The sequence below is a fragment of the Haliaeetus albicilla genome, chromosome 11 (assembly GCF_947461875.1).
Source record: "Haliaeetus albicilla chromosome 11, bHalAlb1.1, whole genome shotgun sequence".
In the NCBI taxonomy this organism is placed as follows: domain Eukaryota; kingdom Metazoa; phylum Chordata; class Aves; order Accipitriformes; family Accipitridae; genus Haliaeetus; species Haliaeetus albicilla.
The window spans coordinates 37,570,664-37,596,818 of NC_091493.1; the positions used below are offsets into that span (position 1 = coordinate 37,570,664).

Below are 26,155 nucleotides of genomic sequence, written 5' to 3' on the forward strand. Positions count from 1 at the left end.
TGGTGCCTTGGGGGACCTTCGAGGCTGCAAGGGGCTGTCACGCTGATGCCCACCAAGACCAGGACCACCTGGGAGCCTCCAGATGTGCCCCTGGCCTCCAACTCGTATGGGGAGCAAACAGCATCCTCCAGGATGAGCAGTCCAGTGATGCTCCTCTTAAAACATCCATGCTGCAGAGGGGTGAGGGAGAGAATCATTACAAATTTAGCACATGACTTTTAAGGCACAAACTTAGCCCAGGATGTAAGTGGGTGCAAATCCACCAACACCAGCAACTAAAGCCTTTCACAAGGGTGAAGCTGGACTGTGTTCTCCAGGTGTGATGGTACCACAGTGCTGCCCAGTGTCTCACAGTGCTGCAGTGTCGGGGAGGAGTTGCCTTCCCAGGGAAAAATGATGAAAGGTGCCATCACTTCATTAGCAGTTATCCTGTTCCCTGGGAATGAGGTGAGCAGAGCTTGAGGAAGAGGCGTTATGGGAAGAAGGGGGAATAGAGGAGTGAAGTTGAAAGAAAACCAACCTGATGCTTTCCAAGAACATATCAGAGTGCCTGGGACCATTCAGGTGTTGTTACCTCGGTTACAAGAGCTGAAAAGTTTAGAAGAGTGCTTGAAATGGGAGATAAGAGGGACCTCTCCAAATGACATTTTATAACATGATGCATAAAGATTTGGCAGGCACCTGAAGTCTCACTATTAGTATTTTTTGTTGAGAAGGGACGGGTGGGCATGCTTTCAGAATGCTGCTGTGCAATGGTAAATGCTTTGTCCCAAACGTATTCCTCATTTGTAGCTTCAGGAAGGTTTATGTGCACAATAAAACAACCCACTCGACAATACCTGGGGACTTCACCCCAGTGACCAGTCTGCAGCCCTTAGCTCTTGCATGCAGTCCCAGGAGACAGGCAGAATTTGGCTTTGCATGCGCTGAGGAATGAACGAATAAATAAATAATCCTTCCTGGCCTATGCAATTCACCATTTATAGTCATGCAACAAAATCCTGCATTCTGGTTTTCAGAGAGCTGGGGGCTGGCTGGGGGCAGGGAGAGGGGGATCCTCTCCATCGCTGGGGGGAGAAGCCTTGTCCCAGGCGTGGGGCAAAGTCTGTCTGATGGGAAAAGCTAAAAGGAGCCTGTGCTCTGCAAAACTCACAGGGAAGCCGTCCAACAGCAGCTCCATTTTGAGTTACCCTTGTCTAGTTTCCACATCATTCATATATATATACGAACAGAAAGGCCAGAAGGGCTTGGTTTTGTGCTGAGGCTACGTAAGGGCAGCAAGGGAGTCTGTTACTTGGCTCACAAAAAGATTCAGCTGCTATCCTATGGACTGACGGGGCTCACCTCTCGTGTTTCATAAGTTTGGCTGTTGGTTTTGGGGAAGTCTGGAAAATTCACCTACTTGTTTCAGTGAAGGCAGCACATTGCCTGGCTGGAGAACTGGGGCCTGAGAGGATGCTCCTTTACAAGCTAATTTGAGCAACCTCATTTGCGTTTCAGGTTTTGCAGAGATTTAGACAAAAATTTCCTCTGTAGCTGTGCCAGGGCAGTGCAGTGAGGGGCAGGTGGTAGTTCAGAGCCAGGCGGTTCATGATGGGGCATCAAGAGCACAAGGACTCTTAAGGACAGAGCTATGCCAGAGTTATGCTCACAGAGGTTACACCTTCCTTCTCGCATGCATTATAAGAAGTCAGAGGTTTGTTGTAAGGGGCTGGGATTATCCTGATTACTTAGCTTTATATAAACTTTTCAAAAATAACATTTAATTTCATAATTTTAATAAAAGAAACATCAACTCCCATTTCTGTTTCACAGACACTTGATGCTCTTGGGAAAGAGGAGCTTGTTTTCGCCTGTGCAAGGTCTGTAGTTGCTTTTTTGGGGTATGCACATGTGCCCAGGTTCAGTTTATCTCAGCTAAAGTGGATTTCCTTTTCTTTGTTTTGTTTTTCTTTTCCTTTTTTTAAATATCTGGTTTATGGGGCTGTGAAAACAGCCATCCATGGTTGCTGCAGTTCTGTTAAACACTTTAAGATATTTTTCAGCTCATCTGTTTTCAGTGAAGCTGTTAAGCATTTGCTCAGCTTTAACAAAGCCTTAATCTTGTCCCTTACCGAATCTGTGCAGGGTTCAGTGTTCACCATAACTCCCTGAAATAGCCATAATGCAGAATAAATTTGTCTGCTCCTGCTTCATTCTCAGGATAATCCATTGATAGTACAAAATGCAATTAGCAAGTAAGGGCTTCACTCAAAATCATTTTGTCCTATTGTCTCCCCCAAAGCTGCAGCTGAGAAAGAGGGAAGAGATTGAGTCTGGTAGCAGAGTTGTTGAACACACATCCCCCACACCCTGCTGTGCTCCTTGAGGATGCATGTTCAGAAAGCAGGCGGCTTTAGCCACGGGAGTGGTGTATGACTGCCCTTTGAATAGCCTGCATTACTCTTCTCATACAAAAACCAATGGAAGGCTCTTTATCTAAAACTAGAATTGCATGAAAATTAGCTGAGGCTGGTGAAGTAGCGTCTGTGTTACCTTTTTCTTAACCCCGCTTTACCTCTCCTCATCTCAACATGTAAATCCTATCGCTAATGGGATTTATTGCACAGAAACCTTAGGAGCAAAATCTGCAGCTTTTGGAGGAACGTATAGCTTAGTTTTCTCAGTAAATCGTATCACTTCTATTCAGGTTGTTTAGCTTCAGCGTGCTCCTGCAATCGTGTGCCTGCTGTATTTGTGCTTGGGATTACCGCAACCCATGTGCAGGACCTTGCACTTGGCCTTGTTGCATTTCATGAGGTTCACACGAGCCCACCTCTCAAGCCTGTCAAGGTCCCTCTGGACGGCATCACTCCCCTCCAGCATGTCAACCTCACCACACAGCTTGGTGTCATCAGCAAACTTGCTGAGGGTGCTCCCAGTCCCACCATCCATGTCCCCGACAAAGATGTTAAGCAGCGCTGGTCCCAGTACCAACCCCTGAGGAACACCACTCATCACTGCTCTCCCCTTGGACATCGAGCCATTGACCGCAACTCTTTGAGCGCGACCATCCAGCCAATTCCTTATCCACTGAGTGGTCCATCCATCAGATCCATCTCTCTCCAATTTAGCGACAAGGATGTCATGTGGGACAGTGTCAAATGCTTTGCACAAGTCCAGGTAGATGAGTACAGCTTCTCAACGCAGCCACTGGCTTTGGGACTGCCTTGCTGGGTTTGGCTGATTTTGGTGGCAGCGGTGGTAGATACTGGGTAGAAACTCCTGGCAGCTTTCTCTTGCTTGAAGTCTTTGGTGTGTTTCTTTTCTCCGCGGCAAGATAGAGTGGTCACTGCTTTGTACCCTCACTCACAGCCTTCCTCCCATCCCTGCGGCGATGATGTTCCCAGCCTGTCCCCAGATGTGCATCCCATTGACAGCTTTCTTCCCACCATGCCTCTCCCTCTGCTCCTGGCAATTGCATTTCAAAGTCAAAGCACTAGTGGGGAGGGGACCTCTGCATGGGGCGCTTGGGACCTGTGCCTCTGATGGAGCAGCTGGATTTTTTGTCTGTTCTTCCTGACAGATGCTGGGCACTTCTATTTCTGACCGTTGCTGTCCTGAAGTCCTGTCTTTGTCCTTGAATTAGATTGAATCATCCTCTCCTTAACCTCATCTTTATTTCACAATGAATTTGCAGGGTGTTTAGTTGTTTGGACATGGCTACTTCTGGCTGCAGGTCTGGAGCTGCCAGCATGAGTGATGTTATCTTATGCTAATGTGTTCACCTTATAGCATCTTCTGTCCCTCCCGCTCTTGGCAACCTAATAGGCACGTAATTAGGTTTACTCCCTGCAGTATTCCCCTCCGTGCTATCTCCTCTCTGCTCGGTTGGTTGGGTATCTCTCTTCTCAGAGGCGATGGTTGCAATGCAGCCCTCACGGGGCTCAAACCTTCTCTACCTTGTTCGTAAACTCATACCACGGACTTGTACATCAGGCCAGCAGGATTTTCAAATCAATTTCCAAATTCTAGTGCAAAGTCCCCTCCCTCTATTAATGCAGGGCACACCCAGGTGTGCACAGTTGAGGACTTGATATACTGGGTAAACACCAGTTACTAACTGGGTTAACATGACCAGTTAAGGCCGTCTAAAATGAGATTATCCTGGAACTGAAAAACTCACAGATGTTGTGACACTGCTATGGCAGGGCTCAGCAGCAGTAGGGTGGTGGCAGCAGGGGTTGAGCAGGGCTCTGCTGATCTCAGACTCCCCATTCAGGCTGTTGTTTGGGTTGAGAGAGGTGACCAGAGTGGCCGTAAAAACACTAATAAGCTTCTTTATCATGGTCTGGGGGAAGATGTATGGGCAGGGTTATGGGTGTGGTGGTATAGGTGCTGTGGCACCGAGACCAGAAGGGTTTGGACCATCAGACTTGTTGCAACAAGTCGCACATCTCAGTCGTGTGTTGGAGGCGAGGTGTTGATGCGTGGCTGTACTGAGCACGGTCTGCTTCAAGTGTGACCCAAATGCGATATTTTGACGGCAGGAAGCCTTTGGTTCATACTGGTCTAAGTGTCACCTTACATGCTGCTTTGTGACACCTTGACTCATAACCACAAGCTCTTCCTGAGCTCACAGGTGTTCCTCCCCAGCCTTGCCTTTGAGCAACTGCTGCTCTTACAGAGCCTCTCCACCGCTCCTCACGGCCAGGAGACCAGAATGGAGCTGCGCATTTCCAATTCTCCCTGCAGCTCTGTCTGTCTGTCCGGGGGAAGCCAGGTTAGAGAGCAGATTCCTTCCACCAGCTGCTCTCCAGCCCAGCGTGCTTCTGCTGGAGCGAGCGACTGGGTGTCCGGCAGCGTGTCTGGCCTGATGGTGCTGGGGGCACGTGGAGCAATGACACCAGCTGGGCTGTTTCTTATAAAGCAAGCCCTGGCACCAAATTTAAATAAATGATGCATCAGCCTGTCAGTGCTTTAACTGTCGAAGTATGCTCAGTGGTTTTGGGACCTTGCTCCCCTTCGGAGGTTAAGTTGGCATTTCCACTGTGCCCTTCCAAGCATCTCCAGGTGGTTTAGAAACAAAGCTCTTGCAGGAAGGGTTACTGAAGACAGGCAATGGTCGCAGCTGGGAGAAAAGGGATCATAGTTACTTTAAAATATTTTTTTCGTGGTTGGAGAGGCCTCAGGAGCGGTGACTTTTTGACTTTGCAAACATGTCGCTTCTGGTAGGAGCTGGGTGGAGACATCACCTACAGCAAATGGCTTTCTCCTGCCTCAGGCGGACTCCAGAAAAAAGGAAAGAGCTATGTGTTTTGTCTTAAAGGAGTGCAGAAACAGGTGCTGCCAAAGGAGTGGAAGAAATTAAGTCCAGCGCTTTCGAGGGAGAACGTCCTGTTTCCAATCCCCTCTTCATTTGGCATTAAAAACTTGGATTAAAGTAGGTCAGTTCCTCCTAGGGCTGCAAAGGCAAGAGGCAGAGCTGTAGCATGGTGCAGACAAGAGATGCAAGCCCTTCCCCTCTCGGTCCTGACCTCCAGGACTCCTGGCATTTCAACCCTGTGTTCTCTTGAGCCCTGCTTTACTTTTCTGATCAGAGCTTTGCTTGGCCACTACTGATGTACAAATGCAAACACCTTTTCCCCATGGCTGCTGGTAGCAATATGTGTTGCTTGCTCTCTATCAATCTCTTGCAAGATAATGATGACCTCCCTGCTCTACACTTTGTGCCCAAGAGCAGGGTAACAAATGGTACAGCTCTTAACTGCAGTGATATGCAAAATGTATTTGCACCGAGTGGTTCAGAAATACAAGATTTCTCATCTCTTCCCAAGCCACTGGATCGGAGGGGACTGGGGAAGTCAGGATTTATAACTGGAGGGCAGAGGTGAGTGGCATGGAAGTAATGGGCAAGATCTATATTCCAGCTATTTCTGAGTGCACAAGAAAATCTTATCTGGATGCATCGTTTGAAGTAACATGAATTCCACTTGGATGAAGAATCTAATTAAGTGCTGCAGGCTTTAGACAACACATTAATATTTTCAACAATTTGACCCCAAACAGCCATTAAAACTCTTTCTGATGGCTAGTGTATGTTACACCTTTTTGTTTTAATTAGAACAAGATTGTAATCCATACTTCAGTTAAGTTCATTACACTTAAAAACTTAATACAATCAAAAGATCAATTGGTCATTAGCTAAGTAAGTCCACTGTAATTAACATTTACAGAAAACTTTTAATTGCATGCCTGTCCTTCACAGCAGGTGATTGAGGGAAGAGAGGCCTTTCTCCCTTACGCTGCTGCTGTTTAAATCAGGTTACAAGCTCTGAATTGTGTGTCCCTAACTCATGACTAGCTAGACTCCATTTGTAGAGGTTGGTTAGGAAAGGCAGCAGCTGGCCCAAAGACACCAAAACTCAGAGGGCTTCATGGTGTGGCCCATCCTCTCCCCAAACAGCTGGCTGAACTGGATGGGACCGTACAAGCATCGTGGTGGGCTGGTCCAGACCACGATGGCATGGTCAGCTCTGGCCAGATGTGCACAGCGGTTTTTTGGTGGAAAGTGGAGCTGTAGGGCCAGGTCTGCTCCTCCACGATCTGCTGACAGCTTGCTTTGGCCTTCTGTTATGCCTGGGCTCTTGTGGCATCCTTTGCCCTCATCATTACGCTGACCTGAGTGGGATTTCTGTGCCCCGCTTCGGTGCAGCATCCTGGCATAGCACAGCCAAAGCTCGCAGGGACAGTCATGGCTAGACACTGAGCCACGGGGAAGCCGGAGCAGTGGGCACTATCCTCCCTGCCAATTAGCGTGAGTTCACAACAGCTCTGAATTCAATTAGTGCTGTCAGCCAAGCCAAGATCTGTTGCAGGGATGTTCACAGAGAGGGAGCTCTCCGAGCGATGCACCAAAATGTTTCATCGGCTTGGGACCGGCTGCGTGGGAAGGGATCGGCAGAGGGAGAACACCACGAGTGCCAGCCTGTGTGGCTGTTTCGGGGGACATACCGGCGGTGCCTCGGGGTTGGTGACGCAGGGCTCCACGCGGGTACAGACACCCACACCGAGTGACGCGATGGAAGCCGTTGAAGCCAGCGAGCGGCACTGGCTGTTGGCCGAGCCATGGCAGCAAGCTGTGCCTTTTTGCACTGGCAGCCCCTAGATCTTCTCCAAAATTGCTTGTCTGCAGATAATAATGAATAGTCCCTTTATGCTTAGTAACTGGGTAGTGCTGGTTTCGCCTCCCTGAGAAAAATCAGCATCCCTCCTCGAAGGGACAGAATTATGCTCCTTTTTCCATATGCGGGCTGCATAATTCACTATAATTTTATTATCTCTGTGCACTCAGAAATACACCACATGGCTCTTCTGTAAGTGGAGAAGATAAGAGGCTATACCAGCATGAATTTTCTTTAATAAGATTACACTATGATAATAGGCTACTAGAATAATTTAGCTCCTAATGATTTTGTTCTTCCTTGCTACCACATGATCAAGGGCAATATGCATTAAAGTTGCAGAGGCTTTTTTAATTATGCAGTAGTAAGTACATATTTTACATAACAGCTTTAATGATTCAAAGGGAATTTTTGTTTTTGTGGGAAATACTTATTTGGTGTTGCCATTTTCAAGGCTCTGTGTGTGTAAGCATATGCAGGCGTATGGTCGAATTTCTGCAATATACTGGTGGTGTTTTTTGTGGGAAAAATCCAAGTGTTGAAACAATGCAGCCAACCAAGCTGTCTGGAAGGGGATCAACCTTGTAATACTTTAATCTGATAAAAAAAAAAAAAAAAGTAAAAATTGTAAATGGTTTCTTCATGCGGATGAGTTGCCTAACATCAGGCATTCAAATTAGGAAACGTTGGCTCGACTCCCTCGGGGCCTCGGTTTCCCTTTCAGTAAAACAAATGAAAGAGTTGTTGGGACTTTTAAACCTGCCTCAGTGGATATCCCAGCCAGCTTATATTGCACCCTGGGAGTGCCGAGAGATTTAATTCCCTAACGTTTGTAAAACTCTCTTAAGATCTTTCAAGAAAGAGTGCAAAGTCTTATTTTAACATTCCCAGAGGCAGCAGTGGGTAATGGCTGTCACCTGGGTTATGTCCAGTCTTGGGAGAGCATTATTTTATCCACGATTCTACCTGGCACCAAAAGCTTTTATCCCTCCACGGTGGAGTTGGCTTGGCCTTCAGTGCTATCTGAACCTGCTCTGCTACATGGCAACCTCCCTTGAATCACTGCTCTTCTGGCCTAAATATGGCTTAATTTGGCCCAATTTGAACAATAGCTCTTCAGTTTAATTTATATCAACATAGTTCCTGACATAAGTAGGGAGGGTGGAGGCCCAGTGCCACATATCTATTAATCAGAGCCGGATGTCACTTTGCGATTCATAGATGGTTTGTGCAGACTGGAGTGGAAGGAAGCAGAGCTCTGTGCTGAAAGACTTTTGAGGTTTCCTCTAAAAAGGCTTGTCACCGAGCATGACATGCTCCCCCACCCTATGGCCATGTCTTTGTGGCTTACATAGCATAACGGAGAGGACAGAATTAGCACCAGCTGGCGAGTCGTGGTCAAAATTTTTCCCTCTTTCAAGGACCTCTCCGGGTCCACAGGGAGAAAGGAGAGAGATGTCCGTGCATCTCACAAAGCTTTGGAGCTACATAAAGGATGAGGGATTCTCAGCAGATGGTGTTTGCACTGGGGTCGTTTGGTCTGAAGCTGCTCACCAGTGGCACTTGGGCATGGTGGTGGGAAACTTAATCCAGGTGGGATTTCAGGTTCAGGGTCGGATGGAGGGCACCAGCGTTTCAAACACTACCTTGCTCTGCTGGCTAGAAGAAAGGTTGTATAACCCAGCGCTGGGAAACTCATCAGCTGCCTGAGCTCTGCCTGCACTGGGTGTCTCACTCCTTTTCCAGCAGATGGGAAATAGTAACAGAAATTTTCCAGCTAGATGAGGCAGTGGAGTCGGGGGTTCTGGGGAGTGGGAAAGGATCAGGTGAGTTTTCCTTTGCCGTGACAAAGGCCTTTCCCTGCTGCCGTTAACTGGGAGGATTTAATGAGTGAGTTCTTCAGCTGCTCCTCTGCCATCGACCCCAAGCTGAACCCTTGGGTTAGGAGCTGACTTTTCATTTGGGACTTACAGGGCCTTATTTTGCAAGCTAAATCAGAGCCCAGATGGCTTAGAAAAACCCAGAGAGCTCCAACCTGAGAGCAGTTCTTGCCACGCACGTTCCCATGCTCTTTCAACAGGCTGGGGCAGCTCTGCCAAGTGTGATTTCAGAGGAAGCTTGGAAAGAAAGTCCAGCCCCGTCTGTCGTCGTTTCTTTGGAGAACTTCTGGTGCATTTGCGATAGGCAGAATAGCCGAAAGAAAGGGCTTTTACAAAGCTCAGAGCTGGGCTTCTGTATGTCCTGCTTTCCTTCTTCCTAGGACGTGTCCTCTTCCTCCATGAGTCACCCCATGGATGAGAAGAAAAGATTGTTTAGGGCAAAGAGGACAAAAAAGCAGAAGCTGGCTCTTCAGAGCTGTTGTGCTGTGGTCATTTGTTCGTGGATCTGCAAGCATCTGTCATCTCTAGCCTGGGGAGTTCAATCCCAAAGAGCTCCGGCGTAGTCCAAACTGAATTACTTCAGCATGTTTGTATGCGTAGCTGCACGCTGTGCCGGGTGGCTGCCTGCCACCCCTTGCCAAAGGTGGATGCGTTTCAGAAGTGAAGCAGTTTGCACGTATGTAAATATTCGGTGCCTGTGGGTGAGCCGCAAACTGCGCCAGTCGGCATGTTAAAATATTTCCCCAAATTTGCTGGGAGGGGTGGATGCTCTAGGGCTGCAGGATTTGCCTCGTTAGCAGTAAATCAGCATGCCTGAGGAGTCAAACCTCTCCTGCCGTGGTGTCACCTCTGCATCTGGCCACATCCTTGCAGACCGGGGAAGTGTCTCTGCCCTCGGGCACTGCTCTGACATTGGCCTTGGAGCCCCTGTGGGCTGGGAAGGGGACATTGGGGACCTGGTTGCTGCTCCCCGCTCCCACACGGTGCTGTGTTTGCACGCCTGAAGACTTCGAAGGTGGCTTTGCAGGTGTCCATTTAGCCTTCGTCTCGACAGCCGGCTCTGTACACCAGGCAAGCACGCCTTGGCTCTGAGCAAACACCCCCGCCACTGCTTCATCCTTCTCCTGTGAGCCGCTCGCTGGAAAACTTCTAATTAAAGCCAGATTATTCATCTTGGCCCTTCTTGTTAGTGTTTTGGTTTGGGGTTTTCTTTTTTTAAGTCCCTTTAAAATGTCTGGATAGATGATATCGAGGTTAATTTGTTTGTGATAGAGGAAACATTTTCACACGGTGGCTAAATGTTGTTGGAAAAAGAGCAAAATTAATAGCTGCTCACTTAATCCTGATTAAACTGGCAGCTGGGAGATATTGATCAGCGTGTTCACAGCAAACTATCCCTCTCTAATGCGCAGGGTAAACAAGCCTACGGCTGCAGTTACCTTAACCCTTCCCACGTCGGTAGCCTCACATGCAGGGCAGGCACCTGAACTGGAGAATTGCTTTTCCTGCTACCCAGCAGAAGGGTTTTGCGTGAGGTTAGCTCCCCAGGCAGGGACAGGAGGGGAGTGTAGCCAGGCTGGCTTTAACCCAAAATCTCCTGGGATTGCAGAGCAGTCACCCAGGTCTGGGTGTCCCTGGGCAGAGCGTGGGAGCCCTCTCCGCTGGGGACCCTCCCAGCCACCGCTGCAGCCATAACGTGGGATGCTTGAAGTGGATCCAAGCGTTTCATAGAATCCAAAAAAGCTGCCCTGAGAGAGTACCCAGGGGGTTAGCAGCGACTGATTTTAGGGGTTTAAATAAAAAACAGGGCTCGGCCAGAGCGGGCACCAGCTTGGACCTGGTCCCAGCTTTGCCGATGTTTCCAAATCCTGCTGCTTCCATCGCTGACAGTCATTTTCCCACCCATCCTTTTTATTTTTGACATGTGCTTTCTGGGGACAGATTAAAAAAAACCCCACACCTCCCAGCCCACCTGTTTGATCGTGCTCTCACCCTCAAAGTCATAAACCAGAAAGCAATTTGGAGGCTGCCAGGAAAGGGAAGAAGGCTCAACAGGCCCGACTTTCCTGCTCAGGTGCTTTATTATTCTCACCAAACACAAGTTCCGCATTAGAGGCCATGCATTCTTAATGCAGCCACTGTCAGGGCGTCTCTAAACAAAACAAATTGCTCTGGGTTGGGCCTGCCTTCAGTATTCACAAGGTCACTGCATTTTTGGACCTCTGGCTGCTGCGCTATGGTCGGGTTTCTTTTTTGTTCCAGTGCCCAAGTTAACACAGACCAGGTCGGAAAATACCTAGAACTGTCTTCCACCTCCCAGGGAAGGAGTGGGACTGCTGGAATGGATGGGTGGTAATATGACAAGGCAAAGGAGCAACTTTCTGGAGGACACCCAGAAATGTGCTTTCCCCGAGGAGATCAGTACTGCAGGGGCTTAGCTTTATCCTTGGCAAAAAAATTCATTTGAAAGAGCACAGCTCCTGCTGTTGGAGGTATCATAACCATAACCAATACCAGGTCCTGCACAGAATTAATACTTCACGGTAGATCTCGGTACTGATCCACCGCTCAGCACTTCTGGAAAAGATCAGTGTTTGTTTCTTGAATGTCAGATAACAAACTATTTTTCCACGGGGTGAGTGGGAGGCATGGAAGGGAAGTGACCTCCCCAATACCTCAGGCAGCACCACTGCCAAAACCGGCAGCTGGCTCTCCCCGCTCCCTCCCGTCCTCACCCTTGCTCTGCTTCTCCATCCTGGTGCTCCGCTCACTTCACACTTGATGGGATGAGGGTTCCTCATTCTCCCAGGTATGCAAAGAAAGATATTTCTCCAGATGTTCCTCCTTGTGGCACGTGACAGTCTTGCAGGAACATCCATTGTATGCTGTAAAGATAGGCACTATTATAATCACTGTCCTTGGGCAAATAAGCTCAGGCTTCCTGTTTTCCTCATTACCCTTATTCTACCAAATGTTCCCCTGTAGGTGCATCCACACAATAGCTGACTTTCAGCCTACACTTGTATCCTCTGCGGTCCGGTCCAGATGATTGATTGCTGTTGGACGGCGTCTCTCCAGGATGCTGATCATCCTTTACAAAGTGTGGTGTCACTGACCACAGGGCCAGCTTGTCCTCCTTCCATCCAAGTTTATGACACACAAATCCGTGGCAGGTGAAACCTATCTGCCATAGGTGAGTGGAGTTAAGCTATTTTACAGCTGAGGAAGCAGGCATAAAGCAAAATGGAAAAAGTGATGGAGTTCTGGCTTTATTGCAGGGTGCTGCTATTCTGTTTTTTACATGGTAGAGAGTGTTGTCGTCTCTGAGCTTGTAGTTCAATTGTACATTCAGGCTTTGGTGCCCTTACTGCACTCCCTGGGGTTGATGGTGTCACTCGGTTCTCCTTTGGGCACATGCTTAACTCCCAGAAATCACTGTGTTGGCAAACATTCATTCTGCCACTCCCCAGGGGACTTGACTTCTGCAAAGTGATACTTCAGCATATTTGCATTTGACTTTTCTTTATTCCAGCCTGGGCATGTATGGGTTTTCTTTGCTAGCTATTCAGTCATCGAGCCCACTCATAACTGACCACAGCATTTTTTTGCTTTGTAGAATTCTTTCAAGTCCTGAGGAGATGCCAGGGTGAATAGTGGGAGTGTTTGCGGGCATCCAGAGCGCTTTCACGCCTTGTGCTCATCTGTACCTCTGAGCAATGAACAAGAGCCTGCATTTTTTCCATAACCCCTGCCAAATCTTGGTCCTTTCTCCTGTCCTCCATATGCTGCCTTATTGGCCTGAACAGCCACCTCTTACTTCTTAGTCTGTTTTAGGAGAACCACCAGTTAGCAAAACACCCTCAATTAATCTTATCGAGTTATGCCTAAGAGCAAAACAGAGCTACTGAGCTGCCGCTACCCTTGTGTCGGCAGCTGTTCCCATTTGTGAGACAAGAAAAGACGCATGTGAAGTTTCCTCCTCAGCAGCTGGGTTTTGATGTGCCCCTTTGTAGATCTGACATCGATGCTGCTGGAAGAGGCTGAGGATCTCTCATACCCCCATCCCTTTTCTATCCTTTTATTTCCTCTCAGGTTGCAAAGAGCCTTGCAGTTCCTCATTATGTCTCCTTCTCACTCAGTTAAAACCTAAACCAGGTGAAGCTGCAGGCAGAAAACACTAGGGGCAAAATTGTTTTTCTACTCAGAAGCACGAAGCGTGGAAATCTGGGGTCACTCCACAACGGCCGGTCTCCCCTGACTGGTAGGACAAGAGGCCCTCCTCTTGGGGTTACCTTGTACCAAACAGCTTCCCTGTGGGAAACCTGGTCCTCTTCTTCTCCTCCATGTTCTGGGACAGAAACAGGGACAGGAGGGTTTGGCCAGGTGGACGTGCCTGAGGTGTGTAGGAGCTCTGTAGAGTCAGAAGGAAAGATCATGAGTTGTCTCCATCAGGGACCCTTTACTATTCTCCACCGACACTGGGAGGGGAGAGAAGTTTGACAGTGAAAGACAATTTAAGCCATGGGGTGAAGCAGTCTCATCCCCTGCATTGCGTGCCTTTCAAAGTAGACAGTGTATTTACAAGTGCAAGCAAGGCTTTCATCGTCATGGAGTATCAGCATAGTCATTATCCATGCTGTAGGCATGTGGGCAATTTGGGCATCACAGGCACTGAACTGACGCAACATTCTCCGATATGTTTTGCTCAGATCCGTTTCCCTCTAGTTGCTTGTAAATGTGCATGGTTACATTTGTTTTCTGCATGTGGTATGTGATTTGGACAAATAAATGAATACATGGGTCAGTGGGCAGATGGGTGATTATTTTAACATCTGGTGCAAAGAGAAATGTTCCTTTCTTTTATTATTATTCCTAGAGACATGGAGCAGAAGAATCTTCATTGTTTAGTTATGTATCTGTGCAACCTTGAGGCTAGGTCCTGATTCCAGCTTATGTCTGGAAAAACCTGGTGGAGTCAGCATGGATTCATTCACAGGAAATGAGACCTAAGACAGTGGAACGTGGTGGGTGAATTATCCGTCGGGCAGGATAGTGTTTTTGAGGGAAAATAAAGAGGCTCCTGCGATTCCTGAAGTCAGTGCATTATTTCTGTTTGGTTTACTCCTCTGCAACGTAACCGACACCACTGCCTTGGGCGGCACGTGTTTCACGGCCAGTAAGAGAAAGCAGCTCAGTCTTTCATGTTCTGTAATGCGCTTGCATTTCCCCCTTCTTCATCTCCCAGCCTTGGTATCACTGATACTATGACAGAACGTGTTCAGCGCACAGAACTATTAAAAATGTAGCTCAGATGGTGCTGATGGGAGGATGACATCTCCTGAATAATTTATTTTAACTGAAAAGATTTGTAACGCTTAAGTGTTAGCAGAACTCTTCATTTTAACTCTTTATGAGGCGGCTGCTTGTTGTGATTCACTTGTCTGCAGAAGAGGCTTGGCCTGTTCGAGCATGGGTTGGACATCTCTTGTCAGCCAAAGCCACCACCTCCCTCAGGGATTGTCAGACTGTTGGTCATGGTCCTTTGGAGGCTGGAGGAAGGGGATCTCCAGAAGGACTCCACAGGGAAGCTGGAGGTGTTGGAAGAAGCAGTCACTAACAGTTTGATTGCCCCTGCCTTAGGAACAGCCAGCTTTTTCCAGGGTGGAGAATTGAAATAGGCTGTAATTACTGGCTGCAAAATATTTACAGTAAGCAAGGAACGGCTGGCTACCTTAAATTCCTGGCAGCAGCTCAGTTCCTTGGAGGCAATGACTGCAAGTACTTGCTCTCAGGAGTAGCTGCTCCCATCCCCCTGTCCAGGGGGGACTAACCGATTTGTTGCTGGTCCAGGGGTTTGCACAGGAGTAGGTGAACCAGAAGGAAGAAGAGCCGTTTGTGTGATTGTAATCCTAACACTTCAGACATCTCTAAAGCTTGTTGGAGCCTTGAGAGTACATGCAAATGATGTCTAGGTGGCAAAAGGTGACTTGGAGTATGCTTAGGTCATACTCATGCTTTCCTCAGCACACTGCTTTTCATGCCCGGGTCTCCCGTGGTTGAAGGCTGGGTACTTTTGCTCTGCTTTATACATGTTGAAATTGCAATATAGACTAATTGGTTTGTGGAAGGTCACAAAGATATCATTAAATGTGGGTGCCAAACATAAATCTTTAGGTTTTGATTCTAGTGTCTATCATAGGGCTGCCACGACTGCTACATGGAGCCACGCAGTTACTGCATGGGATATGGCTTTGCAGACCCAAGACTTGGTGCACTGGAAGGAAGGCAGAGCCATTGGTTTCTTGTATATGTTTAGTAGAAACTTTGCGCAGGGGACATCCTTGCACACAAGCAAGCAACCCAGTTTTCCAAACTGGTGCTGGCAGAAATCCAATCATGAGGCAGAGATCAGCTCTAGGGTTTTTCATCAGTTATATTCTTGGTATTGGTGTTAGAAAGGCCAAGATCATTTCTGTGATGATTATCTAAGAGGTCTCTTCCTCCTTCTTTTGTTTACATACAAGACGTTACACACAAAGAGGCAGATCCTGCTCTCAGCTGTGTGGGACCGTTTCCTGCTCAAGTCAAAGGAAGCTGCTCATGGGCGGTAGAGAGCAGAATTTAGCCCATACTTTATGGACAAATTTATCACTGAAATTGCTGTGACCACACTGTGTGCCCCACAGACGACTGCTCCAGCCCAGAAGGGCTCAGTGCTGATTCACAAACAGCTTCTTCCTGCTCTCTCACTCTTCTTCCTCTGATTTCTGGTCTTGTCACTTGTAGGATTATTTCATTGCCCTTCAGTAATTGCTCCAGGCTCCTACCAAAACTGAGTTTAACAGTTTAGACAAGACATAGTCTGTGCTTGAAGAACACAAAATCTGTATTGGGGAGAGGGAATGGAAAGACAGAAATCCTGCTATTTCTGGTTTACAGATGAGGCCTTGTGACATAGAAGATGAAGCTCTGATGTTCTTGAAGTTGGTGCCAAAACCCATTTATGACTCCTAGCTGGCCAGGGCATCGTCCCAAACAGTTTGTGACTGATCCATCCTCCGGCCCCTGCTTTATGGCTTGGCCACATATTCATCCATCACTGTGAATCTTATCCCCACTTAATCTTGAAGGGGCTGGAACCACCTCACTCTTCTATATCTGACTTTTTCATAATGAAGTTTCAAAGTGCTCACACAAAGGAGCAAAGTATTGTTACTCTCATGTTTCAGCTGGGGAAACCAATACACGGAAAGGCAAAGTGATGTACCTGAGGTCACGCACCAGGCCAGTGTCAGAGGCAAGAGCAGGTTCCCCATGTCCTCCATTCCTTCCCAGCCTCTCTCAGAAAGCCAAACAGCAATAAAATGAAACAGAGGTTCATACCAGGAAAAATGAGATTTGGAGCTGCATCAACTCAGGATCAACCCTGGAATCACTGTGGCTTGGTGGAAACCCTGGAGTTAATGACCTCTGCAAAATTGATACATTTTTGCATAACTAAATTCCAAGAAATAATTAAATCCCTCTTAATTATCGAGACAGAAACCAGTAGGAGAGAAGAGCCAGAGTCTTTAGGTCAGATTCATCTTAATCCATCACCAAGCCTAGCAAAAATTTGTCTTATGAATAAATATACCCTATAAATTGGTCCAATAAATTGTTCCTATTTTGTCTTCCTGCTTTATGTATCATTTTAAAGGAAGATAATTGAATATGAATTTTGTTCATCTACAGAGAAACAGACATTCAAAATGAGTAACATTAATGCTAATGCATATATGTGTCAGTGTGTTTCTGTATTTTGGGGATGGTGCTGTCATCTCTGTAGGGCATGTTAGACTGAGACTGATTGACTTTTCAATAGCCGTTGGACTGGAGACCAATACTGCTCTCCAACCTGGGGAAAATTCTCCTCAATTCCAGTTTCTTTGTGCGTTAGCAATTACTTTCAAATGTTTAAAACGCAACAGCAGTTGCCAAAATGTGTGTTGCCTCCCAAGGAAATGCTCTTAATTTCTTTGGGTTTAGATTCCAAATATGCGGCTAAACTAAGCTTGATGATAGCTAAGGTTTGGTTTTAGGCAGATTGTGAGTCCCCGCACAAAGTTAGTGCCTGGAATACACACGCAGCTGTGACCATACTGGGGCTATGTCTGTGGAAATGTAAAAATATTAGTCTTAAAAGAGATTAATCTTTTCCACATTTCCTGCTATGGTTGGAGGTGATTTTCACATTGTTTTGTTCTTGGCTGTCTCAGTGCTTTGAGTCCTCCTGCCTGAGAATCTCTCCTTGCAGTGATTTTACAGCCTCATTTATTATGTACACATGAAAAATGGTTGGTTGAGTAAGAGGTTTCTTGGTTTCAACCAGAAAAGAAGTATATAAAGTCACTAGAAAGTGGCTTTTATGAAGAAAGGCTCATATAAACCATGAAAGCAACCAGAAGGGTCTCTGAATGAGATATAAAGGGACTTGCTGTGAGCAGAAGTAAACTGAAACTGGGTCTTCCTCTTTGATTTTAAAACTTCACGTTGTAATACCTGTGAAATACAAGTGCCCATATGTACCTCACTGGCTCTGCAAGCTTCCCGCTACCTTTTTTACAGCACGGTGTGTAGTCTCGGGGTTGCAAAAAGTTGTCAGATGCACGAGGGTGTTTCTTGCAGCCCTGTCCCTGCAGCAGTGATGACACATTGCTTAGACTGGAAAGTGAAGGAGAATATTGCATTGCTTCAAAACCGTAAGGAGAGGGTTATAAAATTATCATGCCTGTAAACTCCAGATGTGAACCATATGATTGCAAAGCCCTTCTCTCTGTCCTTGTTTAAACTGATTTTCTGCTAAGCCTCCTCCACATCTGTCTGCCCTGAAAGTGCAGTTTTCCCTGTGCTCAATCACATGCACAGTGTACACCTTGTGCTGGGACTAAAAGGTCTTTTGAAAAAAACATTATGCAGCTGATGAAGTGTTTGCTCAGGATTAGGTGCCATGGTTAATATAAGCATTAAAAAGTGTCTCTGGCCACTGTCCTGTCTCAACGGCCCCGTATTTCCTCTCTTCTGAAGACGGATGTTCCTCTGGTTTGAGTGGCTTTTGTCCTATTCACTGGGCACAAAAAAAAAAAAAAAAAAGGAATACTAGGCTTTTAAAGATGGAAAGTTATGCGGTAGTGCTAAATATATCAGTATTTCTTGGACCTGGACTTACCAGGATACGCTGTTCCAGCAGCACTTCCAGCACAAACGCAAAAGAGGCAAGTCTGCTTTTAAGCACTTTGGGGTTTTGTTTTGAAATAGGGAGGTATATCCATGTGTAAGGGTGGTGGCTTTGGGAAAGCCGGAGCGCAGGGCTGCGTTTGGGGAGCCTGCCTCTCCGCTGTTGGGTTGAGCCCGTGCGAGGCATTTGGACGTGTGTCCTCTTCCCGAGAACGATCAAGTTACATGCCTTGAGCTTTGCCATAGTAGCAGAGGAAGGGAGAGTACAAAGGTTATGGAAAACAAAACATTAATTTTCTTGACCAGCTGTGTTACAAGCAAAGTGCAGCTTATTTATACCCACGGCATGCCGTTCATAAATCAGGCCTGCTCTCCAGCAACGCATTTAATGAGAACTATTAAATGATTTCATGATGTACTCATCGTTACCATCTGATAAAAACCAGCGCTCCCTCCGAGGACCAGGACTTTTCAATCACAGCTTTTTATGCTCAGGGAAGGAGGTGTGGGGGAAACAAAGCCCTCGGCAGCGTCAGACGTGTTCTGCAAACGTCTCTGCGGGCACATTGTGTCGGGAGGATTGATCGCTCGCTCAGACCGAGCTTGGAGTCTTGCGGCTTTTAATTAGGGAGATGGGCCGGTGACGTGAATAGCCCTTCGGTTTTATGTTATACCCTTCACGTAGAAAATACCCGATTCCGATCTCGCCTCTGTCCGCCGGCGTAAATCACGGCGTTGCCGGCTGAGGTGGGTGTCTCTCCCAGGGGGTGCCTGAGGCTGGACCCCAGCCTGCAGCACACGGGGAAGCCGGGAAGCTCCACGGCATCCACACACGGGCCCTGCCCATCTCCCGTGCTTGCAGAAACGGGACCCGTTAGCTATTTGCATTAAGCGACTTCAAGCCAAACGGACGGAACCTGATGCAACGTGGCATCCAGGAGGTTCCCATGAGGTTTGGGGCTGCGCAGAGGACCCCCAGGGCTTGTCCCCACGGGAGGGCACGAGCGTGGCGAGGGAGGGGGCACAGATCTATATCTACAGCCCTCTGGACCCCCGCCAAGATTTCCAAGCTGGCGAGGCCGGAGCCGATGGCTGCGCAGAAGCCTGCAAGGGCTCCTTTGTCAAGGGCATACCCAAGCATTAAAATCACAGGGATGGCTAATTTATGTGAGAAGGTTTTCTATGAATCAATGGGGAGGGCACTGCTGCCCAGAGGCTTGCCCCTCTCGAAGTGTTTAATTGCTAATCAGAGGCTGGATTCAGCAGCTCCCATTCTCTGACACTTTCTGTCAATAAAACTCGAGAGGCTCACGCTTTATAACAAAGATGTTTATCTTGCCCGAATTTGTGGGAAGCTCTAGGAGGCTGTCCTTTCTTGCTGCATAGCTTTAATGGGGTAAACAGTTGCTGTTACGTAGTTTCCAGCCAGATTTTTCTGAATGGGGGCTGGGAGGAGGATGCCTTAATTAATCCTTTAGGAAAGTGGTTGGGATTCTGGCTTCTTGGTTTGGGTTTGTATCTAAATAGCATCTCCCAGATTCAGAGTACTGACACTCGGGTCCATATGGCACCTTGCATTTCTGCGTCTCTCCGATGGGTAATTTTTCTTGCTCCTTCAAGAGAACTGAGCCATTATCCCAAGTGAAGTTGTTGTGGCCAGCCCCTGAAGCCTCTGCCAGTATGCCAGGGCATCAGCAGTCTACAAATATCTGCGGGCCAGCTGAAACAAAGTTTTATTCCTCCTGTGAAGTAATGCATGGTAATGACTACTGGGTAGTTGGTATAAAAGCCTCAAGAGATTATAGTAAACTGAATAGAGAAGGTCTCTGTACATGTGTTGGCTGCTTTTGGCAGGGGCTATTGAATTTAGCTTAGGAAGGTACCAAACGTTCATTTTTCTACCTGTTTTTAATCACGCTGCCAGTCTCGATCCAGCAGCCATCTGGAGGACAGCCTTCAGGAAAGTGAGATGCTCCCTGCGTAGCACAGTCCCCGCGGGCAGCGGGTGCAGGTGGGCTGGGGTTGGGGACCCGGGTGCCGGCAGCCCTGCGGTGCTCAGCCCTCCTGGTGCCCCATTCCGGAGGGACCCCGGCAGCGGCGCTGCTGGAGTTTGGGCTGGGGGCTGGCTCGCCGCCGGTTCCAGCTCGCAGCCGTGCTTGCGTTTTACAGCCTCGTTTAGGGCTTATCACATGGGTGGGTTTCCCTTGCGTTGTCTTCTGGAAGCCTACCAGGCTTGGAGAGCAAATGAGATGGGTTGCTTTAGCTACACAGCAATGGAGAGATCGCTCTATTGATTTCCAGCCCCCCCCTCCCCCAAAGAAGGCAGTGTCCTTTCTTGGGGAGGACACAGCTGTTATTAAAATCGTGTGTGTGAATGGCAGCATGGTTTAACATTAACTTAAGGCTCGTCTTCAGCAGCAAATAATTTTCAGTAGAGCATGATTTCACCATAGTATTTACTATGATCTGCTGATAATTACCTGAGAAGCCCAGTTTAAATCTTAATTAAACATTTTTCACACCCTTTTTCATATTAGTTGGTTTCTTGGAGTTTCCAGAGCTTCAGTATTCTCTGAGCTGTATTTGCTGGGTTAGCTGCAAAAGCACAAAAAGTCTTTGTCTGGAGTCAGTATGCTGACATGTGAAAGACTGCTATAGGATACAAGCTACCATAAAGGCTAATGAGTTGAAATCAGATTACAGTGATGTAGGCAGAGTTAGCTTCAGAAACCGTAAGTGGTCGCAGGCTGGATGGAGAGCTTTTCCGAAGTGCTTAGTCCTAGGCAGAAGATAAAAGTCTTCCGGCAAACGTGGCTGGAGCATCATTAACACATCATTTTACTTCTAAAGGCTGGACAAGTGACTTCCAGAGTTAGGGAATATAGTGCAGTCGCTGGAGCCAGGACTCAGGCAGATGCCATTCAAAGTCAGAATTTGCGGATTGCCTCTAGCAATTATCCGCAGTTATGTTTTGTAATTTTAATTTTGCAGAATGTCCCACATTGTTTGTAACTAGAGTTAAAACCAGCGGCACAACAGAGATAGCTGCCCTCCCAAGCCACATGCCTGTTTTTTCCTTTGGTTTTTTTTTTTATTTGCTTGTTTGTTGTGTAAGATTTTAGGGCTGGCTCATCCTAACCTGGTTGCCATTCACTCAAATTTTTCTCCTGTAAATAACCTCTCTTCACCTTGTGGGTGTTACATCCTGTGGGTTCCATCAGGTGGGAAACAGCATGTGCCTGCCCCAGTGTCCTTGCCTGCGGTACCTCGGGAGCTTGTCTGACCTTACTTAATATTAATGAATAATCAAGTATAGGTAACTACCAACCAAATTGTATCAGAGTCCATATCAAAAGCACGTTATCTAGAAATCCACGGCTCCGAGTGCAGGCATGTGGCAAATACACACCCATGGGGCACCCAGGAATGGCAACCCAGTACTGCCCAAGGGAGAAGTGTCAAGCAAATATCATCTCCACGCTAAAAGCTATGTACTTGTGGAAGCCTGAAGTCCACATCCGCCTAGAGTTGGTTTTAGTGATGTTAAATTGGGCAAAAAGTAGAAGTATAAAAAAGGGGGTTTGGTAGCAAAAGAATGAAGGCAGATGCAGACCACAGGAAAATATTCCTACACCAGAATACCCAGAGTAACCAAGAGACCTCCTAAATGTTGGAGAAAACTCAGCTTATCCTTCTGGTAAATTCAAAGGGCTATTTTAAAATATAGATGTTTTTACTTTGTTTTTTCCTCAGTGTTGTAGATCTCCATAAGGGAAGGCTGGAAAATGACTTCTTGAAGCATAACCAAAGTGAAGGGTCATGCGGGTGGCAGCTGCCAGACCTGTGGGTTTTAGGATTTACACAGCCTGCGGGTTTTAGCCTCCTCTTTGGAAGCTAAATCAATATTTTGTTAGGTTTTGCAGGAGAAGGACGCCTAGGTAGCTTTTTTTCAGTGCTTTTTCTTCATGCTGAGATTCTTCAGCCTGGGTTGGAGTTAGCACTCTTCCTCAGGATTTACCTGCTCTTGTGACCCATAAGAGGATTTCACACCTGACTTTACAGAGCAGCGAAGCTGGCCACTGGACTTTGTTAGGAGTCAGGGCTCAGACTTCGAGGGGATGTGGAGGAAAGCATGCTCCCACCAGTGCCTCCCCACAGGCACCAGGTTCTAGCTGTTCTGGGGGCACACGCGCATCTTCTCGGGCATTTTTTTCAAGCGATGTTATAAAATCCTAGAGGATGTAGAAGGCGGACACCGCCTTGTGTTTGGGAGTGAAAAATTTTTGTGCGTGTATTTGGATGTGGATATTGTTCAGCTGCAAACAAGAAGGGTTGATGGATATGTCCTGTCCCACTGTGTATTAGGTCACTACAGGACATCTTTAACCTGTACTGGCTAATTATTAAATTCAGATATATGCAGTCATAAAACCTGCAGAGTATTGCATATGTAGTCAGCAACTTGGAACAGCTTACACCAAACAAGTGCGATATTCTTAAATGTTCATTGCTTTCTCAAGACATGCCCATTTGTATGGACTTTGGACAACTCCAGGCTGCCCTGCTATTTCCATCCAGCATGAATGTATGAAATGGGAGTGAGTTGCATAAACAGGTCTGGAGGAAGGTTTTCCACTAGCTGCAGGTAGTAATTTATGGTGGGAAAGCAACAGGCAATTAAACCCCTTACATTGCTGAGCATTAACGTATGGTGCTGTAAGTTAGAACATTACCTTTAATGTTTTACTTAATGAAGATGAAGTCTCTCTCTTTATGATCTAGTGAAGTCCTTTCCACACAAGGCTTGAGTGGTTTGTTTCAAAAATTTCTTTGTTATACTTATATATCCACATAGCACAAACACACCAAGCCTACATTTCAAGCTACTGCTTCATTGTAGGCTGGGAAAAAACAGCAGAAAGGATTGATTAGCCCTCCACAGATTGCTCTGTGCTGTCCTGCATGCAGTTGAAAGGGATTGGGTTTGTTGGGTTATTTTTAATTTCAAAGACAAATATCTTCATCTTAAGATGCCTTGCAAGAATTTAGCAATATGTGCAGAGAATACAGTCTTCTTGGCTGTTCCACCTCCAGTACAAAGTGATCCTTTGAAGTATTTTAAGTGGTAGATTTTCTCAAAGGTATCAAGCATGCTGTGTCAATAAACTTCATTTCAAGCCAGGTTGGGTTACAGAAGCAGCTGGTCCACAGCTAAAACCAGTATTATGGGCCTTTCATTGTCTAAAGATTTACTCTTCACTTGAAGCTGATGCAAAGGGAGGAAACTAGTCTGCATAGAAATGCTCAGATAAAAGCAAATACTACAGATACCAAGAAGGTAAAGCAGTCTCCATGCTACTGTACCTGTTTATTTGCGTTTTGTCCTCCTCTGCTTTAAAACTCTAAGTCTTTTTTATTGATTTAATATTTAAGAAATGTACCAAGTTCAGTCTGATCCTAAGAAATACTAAGTACCGTCCCTAAGCAAGTAATACAGCAGTGGAAACTGAGCTGCTGCAATAGCCTTACTGGTGCTTTGAGGCCATCATTAGAAATGCAGTTGTGTGCTCTCCCATGACTTGCAGACTCTTTCAGAGTTCCCTTGGGAGAGGTCAAATACCTGCAATGGAAAAATCCTGCATCGTGCGTTGCACTGGAAGTGAAGGTATCAATCCCCCTGGGCACCCCTTTCGTTCACAGCTCTTCTGGGCACCTTGCACAGCCTGATTGTTGGCTTCTAGGTCTTGGAGCTCGTGAAGAACTGACTCGGAAACCATCTTAGCCTTACGAGGATGAATGTGGCAGGGTCTGAAAACAAAGAGATGGTGGTGCCTGGTGCCATTGTTCTGAGCGTGCGAGGTGCGGTACCAAACTCGTAGTGTCGGAGTCTGGATGATGTTGTGGTTTTAGGCTGTGGTTTGCATGTGTGAATAACAGCCAGCAATAAACTGCTATGGGAAGTATCTAGTCAGTCACACACAACCTAAGTGAAAGAAGCTATTTGGAGGTGACCCCAGTATTTATTAGCCATTACATTTATGGAAGTGGCGGCCAGGGACCAATGGAGAAGATGGTGCAGGAGGCTGTGCAAGTTCAGCACAGGACACAGACTTTACTGTGCAGAGCTTACGAGGTGCAACACTCCGAGCTGAAACCAAGCGTCCCGAATGCTTTACTGCTCAAACCCCAGTATTCATTAGTCAGTTGTTTCAAATTCAGGATTATTTATTTGACAACGTAGAGCAAAATCCCTGTTGACTTGACTGGCACTAGGTATTTGACAAAACTCATGGAAGACTTCAGCAGGGCCAGGTTCATGCTGAGTCTGCACTAAGTGTGTGCTGTACAGCACACAGCAAGTCGGACACACCAGCAACCTTCATCTGAGGAGCTGTAACTCAAAGCTGGAAGGAAGTGGGTATAAACCTTGGGCTATTCTCCTGGTCCAAGCAGAGGGCTGAGCGCCAGGAGCACTGGGGATTTAATCCTTACACTAACAATGTTAGTTTAGCATACTTTCCGTAATCTGTTCTTAAGCACAAACATAGACGTGGTTTGACACCTTGAAAAATGTGCTAGCTAGCTTTCCTCAGCCCAGCGCTTCCTCCCGTGTCCTGCCTGATGAGAGGACCAGGTGGAAGAGAGCCAGGAGGAGAAGGAAGATGCCGCGGCCGTCCCTGCTGCCTCCCTGCGCAGCTGCAGTAAGCGTGTTTCCAGGGCAGCGGTGCTGCACGTTTCCTGCTAGGCTTCTGAAGAGCTTGAGATACTTGGATGAAGCACGGTCCATAAATGCAGCATGTCATCATTCTTTGAACAGCTTCCCATCTTTGTGAACGTAACCAACAGAGGACATCCTGCATTTCTCTGGAGGGAGGTAGCCTAGCCTCAGATCTCCGTTGCCAATTAAAAAAGAAAAGGGATCAAATGTGGGCTTCCTATTGCTGATCTGTACAAGATTGTATTGTTTTCTGTTGGATTTAGGAGCTCGCTCCCCAACAGCCCATACAGTAGCCCAGAGGCTGCAGGCACTGGCACAAGGCTTACTTCATTACCCACTCAGCTGCCAGGCAGGCCTGGTTTTCTCGTCACTGAAACAAAACAAAAAGCAAAGCTGCTGATCAGCTCCGTCACTTCGGGCAGCTGATGCAGGCTCTGAAAAATAAATAGCTCTGTGGGCTGCCACCTTTAGGGAGTCATATGCCAGAGGACCAGAAGGAGCTGCTGTCTGGGTGATGTGCATGGAGCCATTTTCCTTACTCATGCAATCCCCACTTTTAGAACAGCCAGTGGCAGAGGCTGGAAAGAGTTCAGAATAATCCATGGAAATGTATTATTTAAAAGAAGAAAATGATGTTGTAGTAGAAGTTCAACATCATTCCCTTTCCTTATATCAGTTAATAGCATGAGTATGTTTAGAAACAGGTGGGTTCCTGACATCCTTGAGTGTAACGAGGTCAGATCTAATATTCCTATCTGGTCTGGGAGGAGAAGTCAGACAGCGACACCGTGGAGCGGTCCTGCTGTGCCAGGGTTGCTGTGGGACCATGGCATTGCCTTGTCTGGGCTGAGCAAGTTTGCAGCCAAAGTTGTAGAGCGTGCCTTAATTTTCCAGTGTAGGTGCTTTTTTGGCTTCTCACATGAGAAAGGTTTTGGAGCAGGGAGGTACTGGTTCCCAACACGTGCATGAATTGGCTGTTCCTGCCCTTTGGAAGGAGAGGTGGGTGCATGCGTGTCTGTCTGCTTGGGTTTCCTGGGAGTGGCACAGGTATCTCATAGTTTCATTCTCATTTAAAATTAAGACTGATTTAGTGAGCACCATCTGAAGACAAATATTATTCTCCTTAGGATAGCTCTAATTCTTGTTTGGTGAGAGTGAGTCTTTTAATACTGTATCTT

At 47.0% G+C, this 26,155-nt stretch overlaps 1 protein-coding gene across 2 annotated transcripts in view; it reads left to right on the forward strand.

Annotated features, from left to right (window-relative positions):
- The window catches only part of LHPP (phospholysine phosphohistidine inorganic pyrophosphate phosphatase), an 89,631-nt gene that overhangs the window by 52,849 nt on the left and 10,627 nt on the right, over window positions 1-26,155 (forward strand). Inside the window, exon 7 of one of the 2 annotated variants that reach the window (XR_011326945.1) lies at window positions 12,029-12,236. The exons of the other annotated variant lie outside the window; for it this stretch is intronic. The gene's annotated coding sequence lies outside the window, so the exon portion shown is untranslated. The remainder of the gene's footprint in view (window positions 1-12,028; window positions 12,237-26,155) is intronic. 2 annotated transcript variants of the gene reach the window in all.